At 38.0% G+C, this 15732-nt stretch overlaps 1 pseudogene; it reads left to right on the top strand.

The window, feature by feature from the left end:
- The first annotated feature begins 4401 nt into the window (after positions 1-4401).
- Eif3e-ps1 (eukaryotic translation initiation factor 3 subunit E, pseudogene 1) lies at positions 4402-12923 on the top strand (annotated as a pseudogene).
- The last annotated feature ends 2809 nt before the right edge of the window (positions 12924-15732 follow it).

Raw genomic sequence — 15732 nt, 5'->3', positions numbered from 1 at the left:
ATTGTTAAGAACCTTCCAGGATGAGAGGTTTATCTAATCACTTTGCTTGTTTGGTCAGTTCATAGTCCTTTGAAGAATAGGATTGAAAGAGCTGAGACCAGACTCTAGACTCTCACCCTATGTCAATATTTACTAATGTTGTGGCTTGATATTAGGAATAATGAAATTCCTTTTAGATTTCATCTTAAATTGTCAAAAGTTTGGAATCATTCAGTGGAAACTGCTGTGAGTAGTTCTGTGCAAGGACAAAGATGAAGACAGAAAATCAAATCTTTCATGGTGGCAATTACTAGATTAATCTTCATAGTGAGATAATGTACTCAAATACCCTAGAATACCATATGAAGAAGGATAACTATCTGACATCATAGAAGGCATAAATGACAAATGAACATTCAATCGGCCAGTCTTCCCTCCCCATCTCTTCATTCTATCCTGTTTCTACTGCCCTTGTCCTTCCTCTTATTAGTCTCCTATAGTACGTCTTGACAGGATTCATTCTAATCCTGTTCAATTTCTAGATAGTTATAATTTATAGGATCAAAATCTCATAGTTTTCTTTTGTCCCACTATGACTTCTGTAACCCTATTCTATTAGCTAGTTTGTTGTGTTCTAGATCACAGTTTAAGGGGATTGCACAGCGTCTCTTTATTTGAAAGTGGCTCATGGACAATTGTTTTCATTTGTTTGTTTGGCTGTTTGTTTGGTTTTTTTTCAGAACACCATTAAAACTTCAGTCTAGCCATTAAGACTTCAACCTTTTCTGTCTCAGACATCTACACCTCTAAGACTCTGCTCTCCCTGATTGTCTGTTTGAATCCACTTTGGGACTTGAGTTGGATAAGATAGCACTATCATCTGCTTTCATTTACTCCAAACCTCAAGTGTGTTTCTTCCCGAAAATATAAATCTGTATGAGTCATGGGAAGGGGATAAGAATGAGAAGGGCAAAAGAGTATTAAAGAAAGGAAAGAAAACTCAGATTGTGTTCATCTGTCACTTGTGCCTTCTATGATGTCAGATACTTATCTTTTATCTGACAGTTTGGAGATATTTGTAAGTATTCTCATACTGTAGACACTTCCCCAAAAGTATCCCTGATACATATATTTTCACCTCAGGCTAGCTGTTTTTTCCTCATCTGGTACTATTTTAACCCAGAAGGAGTTCGCTTATTAAAGTCTATACTTCTCACAGCAAATACAGCAATTTCATTGTTGAGACAGTTCAGATTTGTAAGACTAATTTTTCTGCCTTAGGGTTTTCTTGTTAGTCACTTATATTCAGACTTTCCTCAGTAAAAATTTATGGTAATATCTTGCAGAAGTTCCTTTGAAATCATCCAAATTAGGTATGAAGCTAGCTAATAGTTGTTGTCTAGGGAAATTGTTTCTATAGACATTTAAAGCAGATTTATCACATCAACCTCTTTTATATAGCCTGAAGATGGAAGGGAAGCAATAGACCAAGCCTTGTCAGGTCTAATCTGGCACTTCTTGGTTTTGACCTTCAAAGCAGAACTTATATTCTAAGATCACAGAAAGAGTCACATATAACACTGAGTTACCCAAGGATAGCCCACCAAAGAATCTTCTTATGGTCTTATGGTTTTAGTTGTTGTCATTTGGATTTCTGAACCAGGATCTTTAAGGCATCTGGTAGTTTTTCCACACAGACTAAAATGTTTTTCTAAGAAGTTATAACAGCTTAACAGTTAAAAGTTCATGATTTATCTTTCACCACCTTCAAAGAATAATCCTGATCCTTTGTGTGCTATCTGCTAAAAACTATCTAAGTCTTCCCATGTCATGATTTTGACACTAATAAAATAAACACAATATTTAGCTCATTGTATTGTGACTTTAAAATAGGATGTGGTAAAAAAAAAAAAAAAAAAAAAAAAAAAAAAAAAAAAAAACACTGACCAAAGTTGCTAGTCTATAGAAATCAGCATAATGAGTTAAAGACATTGACTTAATTCATCAAATTGACATCGAAGGAAGTAATTTTGGTTTTATTTGGTTTGAGAAAGGGTCTTACTATATAACACTGACTGCCAAGGAATTCTTATTGTAGGTCATAGTAGCCTAAAAATTGTGACACTCTTCCTCCCTCTACCTTTCTCATGTAGAATGAGACAGATATGCTCAACCACTCCTAGCAAAAGGTTATTTTCTTGTGATGCTGTATGAGAAATAAAACAGTGCTTTCATTGTGCAGTGGAGAATTTTGTCAAGGACCTAGTTCAGTAGAAGAGCAGAAGCAAACTCATGTATGAATCAAGTTGTATGTTCTGCTAAAAAAGAGTTAGAGATATTTTTGATGGATCACCCTGCTTTAAGATTCAAAAGAATGAGCATGTGCATGTGTGTGTGTGTGTGTGTGTGTGTGTGTGTGTGTGTGTGTGTGTTTGTATGTATGGTTACTCATAGAATGAAATTTCTATAATATTAATCAAGAAGATCTCTAAGAAGTGTGATCTCTGATAAAGTATATCTGAGGGAAGAGACTGGGAAAAGGTCATACAAATCTCATTTGGAAATCTCCTTCAGATTCTGTCTCTATCTCATCTTTAAGAATATTACATCACATTCTTAGATATCTTCATGATTTTAAAGATCCATGATGATATCAAACTAGTTTTATAGTGTTAAAGAATTTCATGTAAGCACATAATATGTTTTGATCAAATTCATCCCTCAATCCATCACTTCTGATTCCTGCCCCATGATCCCTCCTTTTCCCTCAACTTTGTGTGCTTGTTCCATCTACTTTTCTGTCAGTCTTCTACATTTCCTCTCTCTCTCTCTCTCTCTCTCTCTCTCTCTCTCTCTCTCTCTCTCTCTCTCGAGCGCGCGCGCGCGCGCTCACTCAACTCATTGAGTCCATTGTTGGTATGTGTGGGTGCACAATCATTTACTGGAACCCATTCTAAAAGAAAACTGACTATAACTCTTACATCAACCATTAGTTGCCAGTATTATCATTAATAGTCATAAATAAAGATAAGTTTCATCCATTTTAGTAAGGCCCTAGCCAAAGATATTTTTCCTCTGATACAGCTCACAGCACTTGTATCTATCAAATAGAATCTGGTATGGACTTCCAAATTTTTTTTATGAGCACAGTTCTGACTCACAGTTTTTAGTCTCTGAAAGTTTTAGGTAGAAATGTAAATATGTAGATATTTATGACATCTAAAGGATCATCTATAACACATTTATTTAGACCCAAGGGAGTATTTCAAGAGTCACTTCTGACCCAGTATACAGAGCTATACAAAACGGAAAGGATAGAGGAAGATTAATGAATATATATTAATTATTTGATCTTAATGTATATTATTTAATCATAATAAAGGTGGAAGATCAATGAAACAAACTGGTTTACAATATTTTGAATAAATACATTTGAGCTTACCTTCCTGTTGATGAAGATTTTTGTCAAGGGCCATTGTCAGTATTATAAAAAGAAACCACAGGACTAAAGAGAAACCACAGGGCTGAGCAGTAAAAAGCACTTGGTGCTATCGCAGAGGACCAGTTTCCAGAGTCCAGTCACTTCTGGTAGCTCACTACCCTTATTACTCCAGCTTCAAGGACTCCTTTGTGTTGGCACTAACATGTATATTCATTCTCTCTCTATGTCTCTCTCTCTCTCTCTCTCTCTCTCTCTCTCTCTCTCTCCCTCTCTCTCTCTCTCACACACACACACACACACAGACATACACATACACACACACACACACACACACACACACACACACACACACACACACACACACATATTAAAGATAAAAGAATCCCTAATGGTAGGACTGATTTTAGATAATTTGTACAGGACTCAAGTTTACTATACTAGTCTTTCAAGTCACTTAAAACCAAGTAGTTAAAACACTTCTACTTCTTATCAGTACTTTTTATGAAGCACCTAGAAGCAATCTTAGAAGAGACAGGGGTTGGAGTGAACACTCTGTGTGCTCCCTCCTACAACCTTCTCTATATTTGCTGCACACTCTCATATGGTACTAGGGAAGGCTCTTAATCTCTTAGAGTCTGAAGAAAAAGAAAGTTAATATTACACATGAACCCTTGCTGCTCTGCACCCTGGACTGCTTGCTGCCTGACCATACTTGCCCTTGGTGGTTGGAGATGGGATGGCATGGAATCAATGGCTCAGATTCTGGGAGCAAAAGAGAATGCTTCATCAAGTTCTTAATCTGTAAGGAAAATGCAAAATTCCATGCCTAACATGGTGCTATAGGTTATATTACTATGAAAGTCTCCTGGGACATATTGTGTAGTTGAATGTAAGGGCCAATAGAGGAGACATGGGGGGCAAAGCAGAGAATTCAGAGAATTTCCTTCATGGGCCAGATGCTTTTCAATCACTGTGCAATAATGACTAAGTCCATGAGGGGCAAGTCCAAACTTGCACTGGAAGAGAAAAGAAGGTAAGCCTGGGAGTTAACTGCCACAGGCAAAAGAATGGTGGGCAGGGGCACCAAATCTTAGAGTTGATTAGCCCTCCCAGGACAAATAAAATTAATAAACACTGTATGTATATTACTTCTTCTCATCCTAGTCCTCTCCTGACTCCTCCATTTGCCCCTGGTCTGTGGCCAGGAGAGCATCTCTTGAGGGTACCCATATTAGTACAGTTGTGGGAAAAACACAAACATAACCTTGCTCCCTTGTCAGAATGGAGTAGATGGTTACCACTGAGAAGTTATTGAGTCCCTCCAATGGGAGGGGAGTAGTGCTAGATAAAAATGGCCGATGTTTGTAAGCAGGCCTCAGCCCTTTCTCAATGAAGGAGAGGAGGTTCACAAGGAACATGACTCCCAGCACTACTCGGTGGGTGGATCTCTTTTAGATTCAGGGGAGATCACCCAAGCTAGTGCTTCCTTCAAGGAGTGATATTCTTTTTCTACAATTGCTTAGTCTTGACGATTATAAGGTATCCTACAGGAGTAACTGATTTTCCACAAGAATAAGAAGGTGCTGAACTCCTGAGATGGGTCCATTGTCAGTCTTGAGTGCCCGTTACCAGCACTGCTGATTTCATGGTCTTAATAGCATGAAAGGCCTTTTCACCTGCCACGTCCACTGAGTGTATAAAGTCTGAGCAACTCTCTCAGGCCCTGAGGCTGGACTGTCCACTCATATATTTTGGTTGGTTTATTCATAATAGACTCCCATACTGTAAAGGCAGAATGGCATCTATCCTGGGGAAACAGAGGAACTGGGAAAATGCAGTCCTTAAAATCTAGAGTAATCATATGATACTTGGGCTGGATAGCACTAGCATGAAGCAGTCCCACTTGAGTGTGCCCCATTTTTTCTATATGTTCATTTTTGGCTCTTAGATTCTCTAGAATCATATGTTTCCCTGACTTCTTTTTAATGACAAAAATGGATGTAGTATGTCTGCTGGTTGAGGATTCTAATTGACCCAAAGTTAATGGTTCCAAGTCCAGTTCCTTGTGAGCAGAAAGCTTATATTCCAAAATTGGCCACTGCTCTACCCACATGTTGGGTTCAGACAGCCAGGCCAATGGTGTAGGGTCAGGTACTTATGTCAATTGGCACTAAGTGGATAGTTGCCATTAGAATTGTGTGATCCCTGACTTTTTGACCTGTGACAGCCAGTTGGTCATATTGTATAATGCCATCAAAAAAGGAGCATTTTCCACAGAAAGGGCAGAACCCATGACTTCCAGAATCTTTCTTCCCAAGGTTGTGGGGAACATCAGCCACAACAAGTATAAAAGATCCCTAATCATCATCCAACAAACAGATTGGGTGGTCATTTAGGACACTATTGGAGAGTCAAGCACAGAATCTCCAATGGGGGAACTTCAGTGATTCATTTTTAGTTATTATAGTGATATCTACCCCTGTGTCAACCTACCCTTTAATGGGTATACTGTCTAAATGTATGGTCATCATTGGGGAGTAAGGAAACAGTCAAGGTCCAAAGTACTCCTGGCTAACAGGGCTCCCCCTTACTCGTAGGGATGAGGGATGTCCCTTTTGGAGTTTAAATTGTCTTCCTTCTTTTGAGAATGGCAGTCCCTAGCCCAGTGGAAATCTTTGTTACAATAAGGACATCTGGTCTTAGAACTGGCTGAGGAGCAGTCCCACATAAAGTGACTGGGCTTGCCACACCACCAACAGGTGGGATCGGGGGACTTTTCAAGGGGAAGGTACATCCTCTGTATATGCTCCATGAGTAAGGTGTCAATGGAGTCAGTCAGGCCTGCAATGGGGCCTGAACAAGGGTCCAAATCACAAGTGGCAACAACCCATTTATGGGTACCATGGCTGTCACAGCATTGCAAGTGGGGATGTTAAGGCCCTTCAATTTGAGCTGCCTGATGAACATGTCTTTGGTTGGGCCAGTACTGACCCACCTTTCCACTGCATCAGTCACACTGGACAGGAAGTCTGTGAAGGACTCTCCAGACTGCTGGACAAGGTTGCAAAAGCAGAGGCATCTCAAGGGGTGCAGGCCTTAAGGACCTTAAAGACAAGATCAACAACCTGGTTAAAGTAAGCATACAGTTCAATAGTGACCTGAGTGACAGGGTTAATGCATGCCCTGTGGCCAGTAAGCATGTGAAGAGTAATGGTAAGATTGTAATCCAGGTTAATTTTAGCCTAATTCTCGGCCAAGTCATGAAATAAAGACCTCTAATTAAGAAACATGTCCAGGTTGAGTACCGCCTTAAGGAGATGATACTAACTATAATAGGCCCATTGCTTCAGTACTTTTTCAAAATCAGGGGAATCTAGGCCAAAATCTTTGGCAGCTTTTCTGATTAGTGCCAAATCTGCCAAAGGAGTGGTAATCCAGGGCCTAGTCGCTACATCAGGCCCAAGATTGACAAGGAAAGCCTCATGATATACCTGTGGAGGATGAGGTACATGGGGGAGAGGCAATCCAGCATGAGGGACGGGCACCACAGGATCAACCACAGCAGGAGTGACCACTGGAAAGCAAAGTCTCCCTATATCGTGCCAGGGGTAAGCCAGGAGTACCTCCAAAGGGGCAAGAACTGAAGGGCCCATGAGCAAGGAAACTGAGACAGTAGGGCTAAAGGACAGCTTGGAGTTTAACAGCAGGAGGACCAGAGTAGAGCTGCCCTTATATCCTCATCATTGAAATCATCCTGCTTATAAGTAGATGAATACGTCTCTTCTTCCTTCTTTTGATGTTTTTCTAAATAAGCAAGATAATGCTTAAGATAAATACTCTTATTGAAGAGTAAAAAGCTGTCTTAATTAGCTTTCTCAATTAGAAAGAAACAAAGAGGACAATGATTGTTTCTAGCAGAAAAACATTTTTTCCTACCTCGGAATAGAATGCAATCCATCAAATTACTAACGTATTTCAAAAACACATCAGTAATATTTTAATCCATTCCCAGGAGACATTTTGTGAAACTCAGTGAAATCATATTCAACACAGCTTCATAAGGAGTACCACTTTGGATTGATAGCATGTTATTTTTGTCACTTCACAATAGATATGAAGGAGACAGTAAAAGTTTCAAAGATAAGGATTGCCAAGTTCAAATTCAAATAATGCATAAAAGTGTTTTAGCCATCAGCAAACTGGGGCTCTGATATCTTCAATGCAAATTTGGAAGCTTCTTTAGGCCCAAAGGCTATTCAAATGAATTAATTCACAAAAGCCAGAGACCCTGCCTGCTCTTTGGTAGCAACTCAGGTTTATGCATATTGTTTTGACAGGGTAACATAACCTGATAAACAGAATTCAGCTGTCACAAATATTTAAATGTATCAACAATGATAAGCAGTCCTAGAATTAGAACTTTGGTTACATTTCTAGACTCATCTTTTCACTGCTAATAAAAAAAAAAGGCAAAAATTTCAAAGAAACTATTGAACACATCAGGTATAAAGCAATAGAAGGGAGCAGAGCTATGATGCTCAAGAACCCATCATAAATACATTTAGACCACTTAAAAAATGAACTTCCCCCCAGTTACAAGATGGGTGCAGGCTGAATTTTGCCTGCTGATTCCAAATATATGCTTGTTTTTACATATTCCAAGAAAGAAATAATGGTGAATTCTAACATTCCCTGTTATTCTAGAGATTTCAAAGTCATTCTCTGCCTTTCTAGAGCTTTTAATGTTTTTGAGATTTTCATCAACATTGATGCAAGGTGAAAATAAAGACTTGGTCCTTTCAGCATTCCAATCAAATCAAAGAACTGAAGACAGAGTAAGGTCTGCTGTCCCTAGCTGAGCTAGTAGATGGAGATACCACCCATTTTTGACAAAACTCAGCAAATGCAGTAGGGCACTGGATCCCAGCCACAATATTAAGGCATCCCGGAGATGATTAATTAAATCACAAATGCTAAAAGCTATTTTAACCTGAATAATAGCAGCATAGTTCAGCCACATGCCACAGGACGTGAGCTGTGCTGAATACCGCAAAACAATTCCAAGCACGTACTTGTTGGAAGAACTCTTGGAAATCATTTCAGGATCAGAAAAACACGAGTTTAATTTTATATAAGACTATATATTTTCTGTACGATGGTAACAGCAGAAACTGAGCTTGTAAAGCCAAATATATACACAAGAACCAGTGCACTCCAAATTATAAATGTGATCAATGAGCTTGCCTTATACATTTTTCAATAACATCTTCTGCAAGAGGATGCAGTAAGAAGGCATTAGTCTAATATTTTTCTTCATGTGTATGAACAATTCAAAATCTTTGACTGTGTATTGTTTACAAATAAAACTTTGGGATGCTTATGGCTTTATTGCAACCCATACTACAGTCTTCAACCCTTTCATAATTTTGGGTTGTCCTCCTAAGTTACCTCCAGTCCTAACATTTTGCTTATAAGTCAGACTCAGCTTCCAATCATATTTGGGAATTTCTGCTCTGATGGCTTAGATATCACCTTTATGTTCTAACTTTGATCTTAACGTATCAGTCCCAATTCTTCTTTTTCAGACTTCCATTTTTAATTACTATCATCTCCATCGTTGAGTTTCTAAGGTCACAAATATCACTTTAGCTGTGTTATAGCTTTCACCACACACATAAATAATTGGTTGTAACAGTTATTTTACCATTACAGTTCTTCATCAGAAACGTGCTTTAAGTTTCAGTTGTGTTACTTATCTCCTTTATCATTTTTCTCAGATTCTCCATCATTTCACATTTCAGCTATGCTTCAAGTTATCTTTTAGAATCAGAATTTTGTTTTAAAGAAAGACTAGTAATGATATTCGATAGGCTGAGATGGATTTGAATGATCTGCTCAGTGCCTAATACCTTTTCTCTGACCTAGTTGTTCTAATTCCATTAGGAAAAAATAGTCACATACGTGAATTTATTAGAGTGATTTACAGGCTGTGAACTAGCTGTCATCTGGTAGAAAGGCCAAGAATTCAGTAGTTGTTTAGTCAATGAGACTAGATATCTCAGCTGTTCCAATCTGGTGCTGGAGTCCTGAAGGATTCCTAGAGACATAGCCGTCTTCAGTCTACACTGGAATCCTGAAGAAGTATGATCTAATACTATAAAAGGAATGCCTCCATAACCTGACAAAAGAACTTGCCAGCAAAAACAAGGGCAAGCAGGCAAAAAAGCAAAAGTTTCCTTATTCTGTGTTCTTTTACATAGGCTACCGTCAGAATTGGTAGCCCAGAATTAGTGTGGTTTTTCCATCTCAAATGAGTCAATCAAGAGAATACCTAATAGGCATGCCCAGCTGCATGGGTTTTAGTTGATTCCTGATATATCACATGAACAAACAGAATTTGCCATTACATTAAACAAATTATGAGATTAGCAAAATATCTTCAGGATTTGAGGCCAAGTTCTGATTATATTATAGCTATAGTCAAAACTTTGTGAAGGTTGGATCAGCAACTCTTCAAAAGAAGTAATAATAATGTAGTTTATCAAAGGCCACTAAGGTTGCTCCAGGTTAAGAGGTTTCTTTGTAGTTTTCAAAAATATGTTTGAAACATCACCTATCTGAAATTATTTCTCTAAGACACGAGTAGATTTGTTTCCTGGAATAATCCAGTTTTTATTCTACTAAAGAACTTTCAACTTGTCTTCTTCCCATATACGTTACTTTTATAATAAGATGAAATATATATCTGTGTGTCATGTTATATTTACTCCTGTTTTTGAAATGTCTGATAAAGATGCCTCACTTAGATATACCCTTCCTTATAGAGTTGTTGTTCTACTGGGATATGACTGGTGAATCTGGGCTTGGCAGTGAGGTCTGGAAGAAGTAGCATTTTTTTCCTTTTTCTTTCCCATTCAGCTTCTTCCTCTTTCTCTTAATTTCAAATATGTCTTTAAATTCATGAAAGTTCTGAATCTTGAACTGTGGAATGTTAGAATTCTCTAGAAAGGGTCTTCCTGATAGAATGTTGAGTATTACCCTTTGAGTAGTGGTTTACTCTCAGTAAGATACATTATGCATGAAAATAATGTAAGCCTCAATATGAAAAAATACATTGAAATTAATAAAAAGGAGAAATAGAAGATGTTGAGTCGCAGAAAACACATAAAAGTTTGATGTTCACAAGAAATTAATACACAAAGGCCTAGTAGTTGTCAAAACAAAGCAAAACAAAACAAATCAGAAAACACTATTAGGATTTTGTGATTTATTTTGAATAGTTTGCCTTCAGCGGGCTTATTCATCCAACCGAACTAGATGTATGAGTCACCTGTCATCTCCAGGAGCTAAATGTTTACTGTTAATTTTCTTGAGGATTCAGGAAGATATGGTGAATTTTGTGCAAGCATTTCTCCTTGCTTTTGGAAGCCTTGGAGTCCAACGGGATTGTTTGCTGACCATTGCATAAAATAGAATGGAGGTGGGTAAAGAGAAATCTGGCTGCAGAGCAGTTGCGTGGAGAAAATGGAAATTTCAATTCAAAGGGTGTCCAAAGCTGTATGTTCCCACAAACATGCAAACTATTTAGTAAAGTATGTTAAGACCATTTACTGCCTGAAGAGATTAGGTTTGTAGCAAAAATCAATGATTGACTAGGCTCAGCATCTTTATTTATGTGAAGAGGAAGTGGTCACCCCAAACAGAAGAAATAATCACTTTTCTGAAATGATAGTTTCAGAATGCAGTTTTAACTCTGTATTCAATAGCCCATAAATCTGGTCACAAATATTTCTTCTGTTCTACAACTTTTCTTGGATCATGCTACTCTACCCAAATTAAACCACCTCTTGCTCTGATAAGTCTCTTGCATTTTCCCACAAGTCTATTCTCATTTCACCTCAGTTCTCTTTCTCTTGTTTTTTAGTGATAAATACTATCCATCTCTTATGATTCAATCAGGTGTATTCTTTGTCTCTGCTAAACAGACATTTGTATGTTTTTTGTCAGTTATAGACAACAGAATCCACTCAATTGTGTTTAAATAAGGGAATTATTAGGAAGTATGAGAAACCTCAGAGTAGCTGGAAGAGTAGAAATAAGATGTTATAAATGCATTGACCAATTGTCAATAAAGTTTTAGTGAACAAGCTCTCCTTTCCCCCTGCAAAATGGCCGAGTAGACTTGACTACTTGCTTAGCTCACTTTCTGGATTGAAGCCTGGTCTTTCCACTTCTTGAATTTCTCTCTTTGGAAGAGATTTATAATGAGAAAGAATAATTACAAGGAAAATTGGATCTTCTTAGTGATACCAATATGGTGGGCTTTGCTATCTATGTTTAGAAAAACCTTTATTCTGATGATATCTCTCATGCTTTAAGAGAAAAAAGAACCACAGTTGTTGGACAGCTGAAACAGCTCCAAACAGAAACAGAACCAGTTTTGAAGATGTTTGAAGATCCAGAAACTACATGACAGATGAAGTCAACCAGGGATGGCCAGATATTATTTGACTACCTGGCAGACAAGCATGGGTTTAGGCAAGAGTACATAGATATGCTCTACAGATATGCAAAATTCCAATCTGAGTGTGGAAATTACTCTGGAGCAGCAGAGTATCTTTACTTCTTTAGAGTTTTGGTTACAGCAATAGATAGAAATGCTTTAAGTTCACTCTGGGGGAAACTGGTCTCTGAAATATTAATGCAGAATTGGGATGCAGCCATGGAAGACCTTACTTGATTAAAAGAGACCATAGACAATAATTCTGTGAGGTCTCCACTCCAGTCTCTTCAGCAGCAAACATGGTTCATTCACTGGTCTGTTTTTTTCAACCATCCAAAAGGCCGTGATAATATTATTGATCTCTTCCTTTACCGACCACAGTACCTTAATGCAATTCAGACAATGTGTCCACATATTCTCCGCTGATGAACCACTGCCGTCATAACCAACAAAGATATGCGGAAATGCCGGCAGGTACTGAAAGACCTAGTGAAAGTTATTCAACAGAGATTTACACATATAAAGACCCAATTACAGAATTTGTTGAATTCCTATATGTTAGTTTTGATTTTGGTGGACTCAGAAAAAGCTAAGAGAATGTGAATCAGTGGTTGTGAATGACTTCTTCCTGGGAGCATGTCTTGAGGACTTCATTGAGAATGCCATCTCATCATATTTAAGACTTTCTGTTGTATCCACCAGTGTATCAGTATTAATATGTTAGCAGATAAACTGAATATGACTCCAGAAGAAGCTGAAAAATGGATTGTGAATTTGATTAGAAATGTGAGGTTGGATGCTAAGATTGATTCTAAACTAGGTCATGTGGAAATGGGCAACAACGCAGTTTCACCCTACCAGCAAGTGATTGAAAAGACTGAAAGTCTTTCTTTTAGATGCCAAATGTTGGCCATGAATATCGAAAAGAAACTTAAACTTAATCAGAACAGTAGATCAGAGGCTTCCAATTGGGCAACCCAAGATTCTGGCTTCTATTAAAGGATTATAAAGAAGAAAAAGGGAACAGTGGAAGACACAGTAACCATACTGTATAAAGGACAACATACATTTTTAGAAGCAATTAACATGTTTGCTAAAATTTCAGAGAATTTGAATAAAATTGACTATGATTCATTTTTCATTTTGCTTGAAAAAAGGATAAATGCACTGACCAATTACCAAAGTACAATACTTGCTTTACTTCAGAAATGTTGCCTCAACCTAGTCTGTATTTGTTTGTTCAGTAAGCCAAAAATATGAATGCCTATTATAACCTAACCTTTTATTTTTGTTTAGAGTTAAAAATTTACATATAGATATACGGAATTCAGTGAACATAATCTTAGATGCAACATAGGGTGGGAAATTAATTTCCTCTTTCTATATTGAGTTTTGCAAGGTAGGGTACTTTCAAAATGTAAGTAATATTTCAACAAACTAATAACTATAGATGTCTGTTAAATCTGAACTTTTCTTTCCTCTAAATGTTGCATTTATGGACATCATTCATTCAGCCACCCATTCATTCCATCAGCAATGCTTTGTGAGAATAGTATATAGTATCTTTGTGAGAAAGTGCTATAGTATCTTTGGAAATTATTTTTAGGAAGTAAATAGTAATGTACACCATGAATGTCATATTAATAACAGCATGTCATCACTTAATTACCAATTATAGCAAATATACCACAGATAAAAGACATAAGAGATAAAAGAAAGTGAAGTTAAAGGAAGAGAGAATATTGGAGAATTCTGCATTTGGTGCTATATTTTTTCAAAAATCTAATATTGTTATAAAATAGATTTTACTAATAAAGTGAAATTTGTAGTTAAGTATTACACAGGTTGTGACACTGGAAAAATAACCCATATAATTCAATTATAATTAAAAGATTTATTTATTAACTGCTAGTAGCACAATCTCTGAGACAAATTTGAGATTGTCATAAAGAAGGGATATGGGGAAAAATTTTAAAAGGGAAAATCTCACAAAATATTCAATATTTATGCAAGCAAGTAAAACTGTTCGGTTCTACCAAGTTCAGTGGTTAAGGCAACTCAAAACAATCACTGAGTATTTATCTACAGATGTGAGGTACAAAAGTAAAAATAAATGAATAATACGAATATAGTTATGGTTGTACATTTTTGTGTGGGGGTGGGTACTGAGTCAGGATTACTAGGAACTTCTCTTCCAGGGACTGGAGTCAGAGAAAAATGGCAAAATGGATGACTAGTATAAAATGGAACATTTTTAGCCATAACATTCCCCACTGGCTCTAGATCCTATGCATCAAATTACTGACTTACATTTATGGAGGGGGTAAAGGTTAATATTTTAATTAAGCCATTTTATCAGATCCCAGCCTCCATTTTGAGTAACCCTTCTTGTAACTCTCTGATTTAATGGGTATTTGTAATACTGAATGAGCCTAGAGGCCAGCATGAATTTTGGTATGCTGATAAGCACCATAGACAGCCATTTGATTCTTTTGACAGTGATGGGGTGCCAGAAGCCAAGCCCACTTATACACCCTCTGTTTCTGGGAAACCTAGCCAGTTACAATAAAAGAAGTACACCTGCCATTTGTGGTTTAGGGTTACAGGAGCCAAAAGAATGTTGAGTTCTAGGAAAGGACATTGGGACGGTAGTGACAATAATGGGTTGGCCTTGGGCCCTGTGTGACCTTTCTGCTTGCTTGCCTTTATAAGCCACTGCCCTGAAATAAAGTTTGAGAACTTGATCAGACAATGACTTGCTCTCCTTCTTTGTGCCTCCTTTCCCCCATTCTTTCACCCCTCCTCAGGTCTCCACTGACCCCCCACCACACAGGACAGGGCCACTGGCACCCAATGTGGGGCCTGGGTATGGAATTCCAACTGAACTTTGCATGCCCATGGACGTCCTGCTCTCATAAAATAGCCCCTACCCTGAGGATGCGAAAGAAAATCTGCACTGTGATCACTGGAGCCACCCACTGTGAGTCCAATCCACGTAAGGTAAGACAGAGCAGTGCAATCATGGGACAGGCATTAAGTAAACATGATTTTGGGATTTTTTTTGTTGTTGTCTTTTATTTATTTTTTACTAGATATATTTCTTTACTTACATTTTCAAGGTTATTCCCCTTCCCAGTTTCCTGTCCATAAGCCCCCATCCCCTTCCCTTCCCCTCCCACATACGGGTATTCCTCCTATACATCCCCCTTATTGATCCCCCTCATATTCCCCTGCACTGGGGTTCAACCTTGGCAGGACCAAGGGCTTCCCCTTCACCTGGTGCCCCAACATGGCTATTCTCTGCTACATATGCAGTTGGAGCCCTGGATGAGTCCATGTAGAGTCTTTGGGTAATGGTTTAGTCCCTGGAAGTTCTGGTTGGTTGGCATTGTTGCTTTTATGGGGTTGCAAGGTACTTCAACTCTTTCAATACTTCCTCCAATTCTCCCTAAGGGGTCCTATTCTCAGTCCGGTGGTTTGTTGCTAACATTGACCTCTGTATTGGACATGCTCTGGATGTGTCTCTCAGGAGACATCTATATCCGGTCCCTTTCAGCATGCATTTTCTAGCTTCATCAATCTTATCTAGTTTTGGTGGCTGTATATATATGGGCCACATGTGGGTCAGGCTCTGAATGGCCATTCCTTGAGTCGCTGCTCTGAACTTTGCTTCCATATCCCCTCCTATTGGATATTTTTCCCATTTTAAGAAGGAGTGGGAGCATCCACATTTTGGTCATCTGTCTTCTTGAGCTTTCTGTGGTCTGTGAATTGTATCTTGGTTAATTTGAGCTTTTTGGCTAATATC

The sequence above is a fragment of the Rattus norvegicus genome, chromosome 7 (genome assembly GCF_021556685.1).
Source record: "Rattus norvegicus strain SHRSP/BbbUtx chromosome 7, alternate assembly SHRSP_T2T, whole genome shotgun sequence".
Taxonomy (NCBI): domain Eukaryota; kingdom Metazoa; phylum Chordata; class Mammalia; order Rodentia; family Muridae; genus Rattus; species Rattus norvegicus.
The sequence above is the reverse complement of the archived record's forward strand: the minus strand, read 5'-3'. Positions and strand labels throughout refer to the sequence as shown.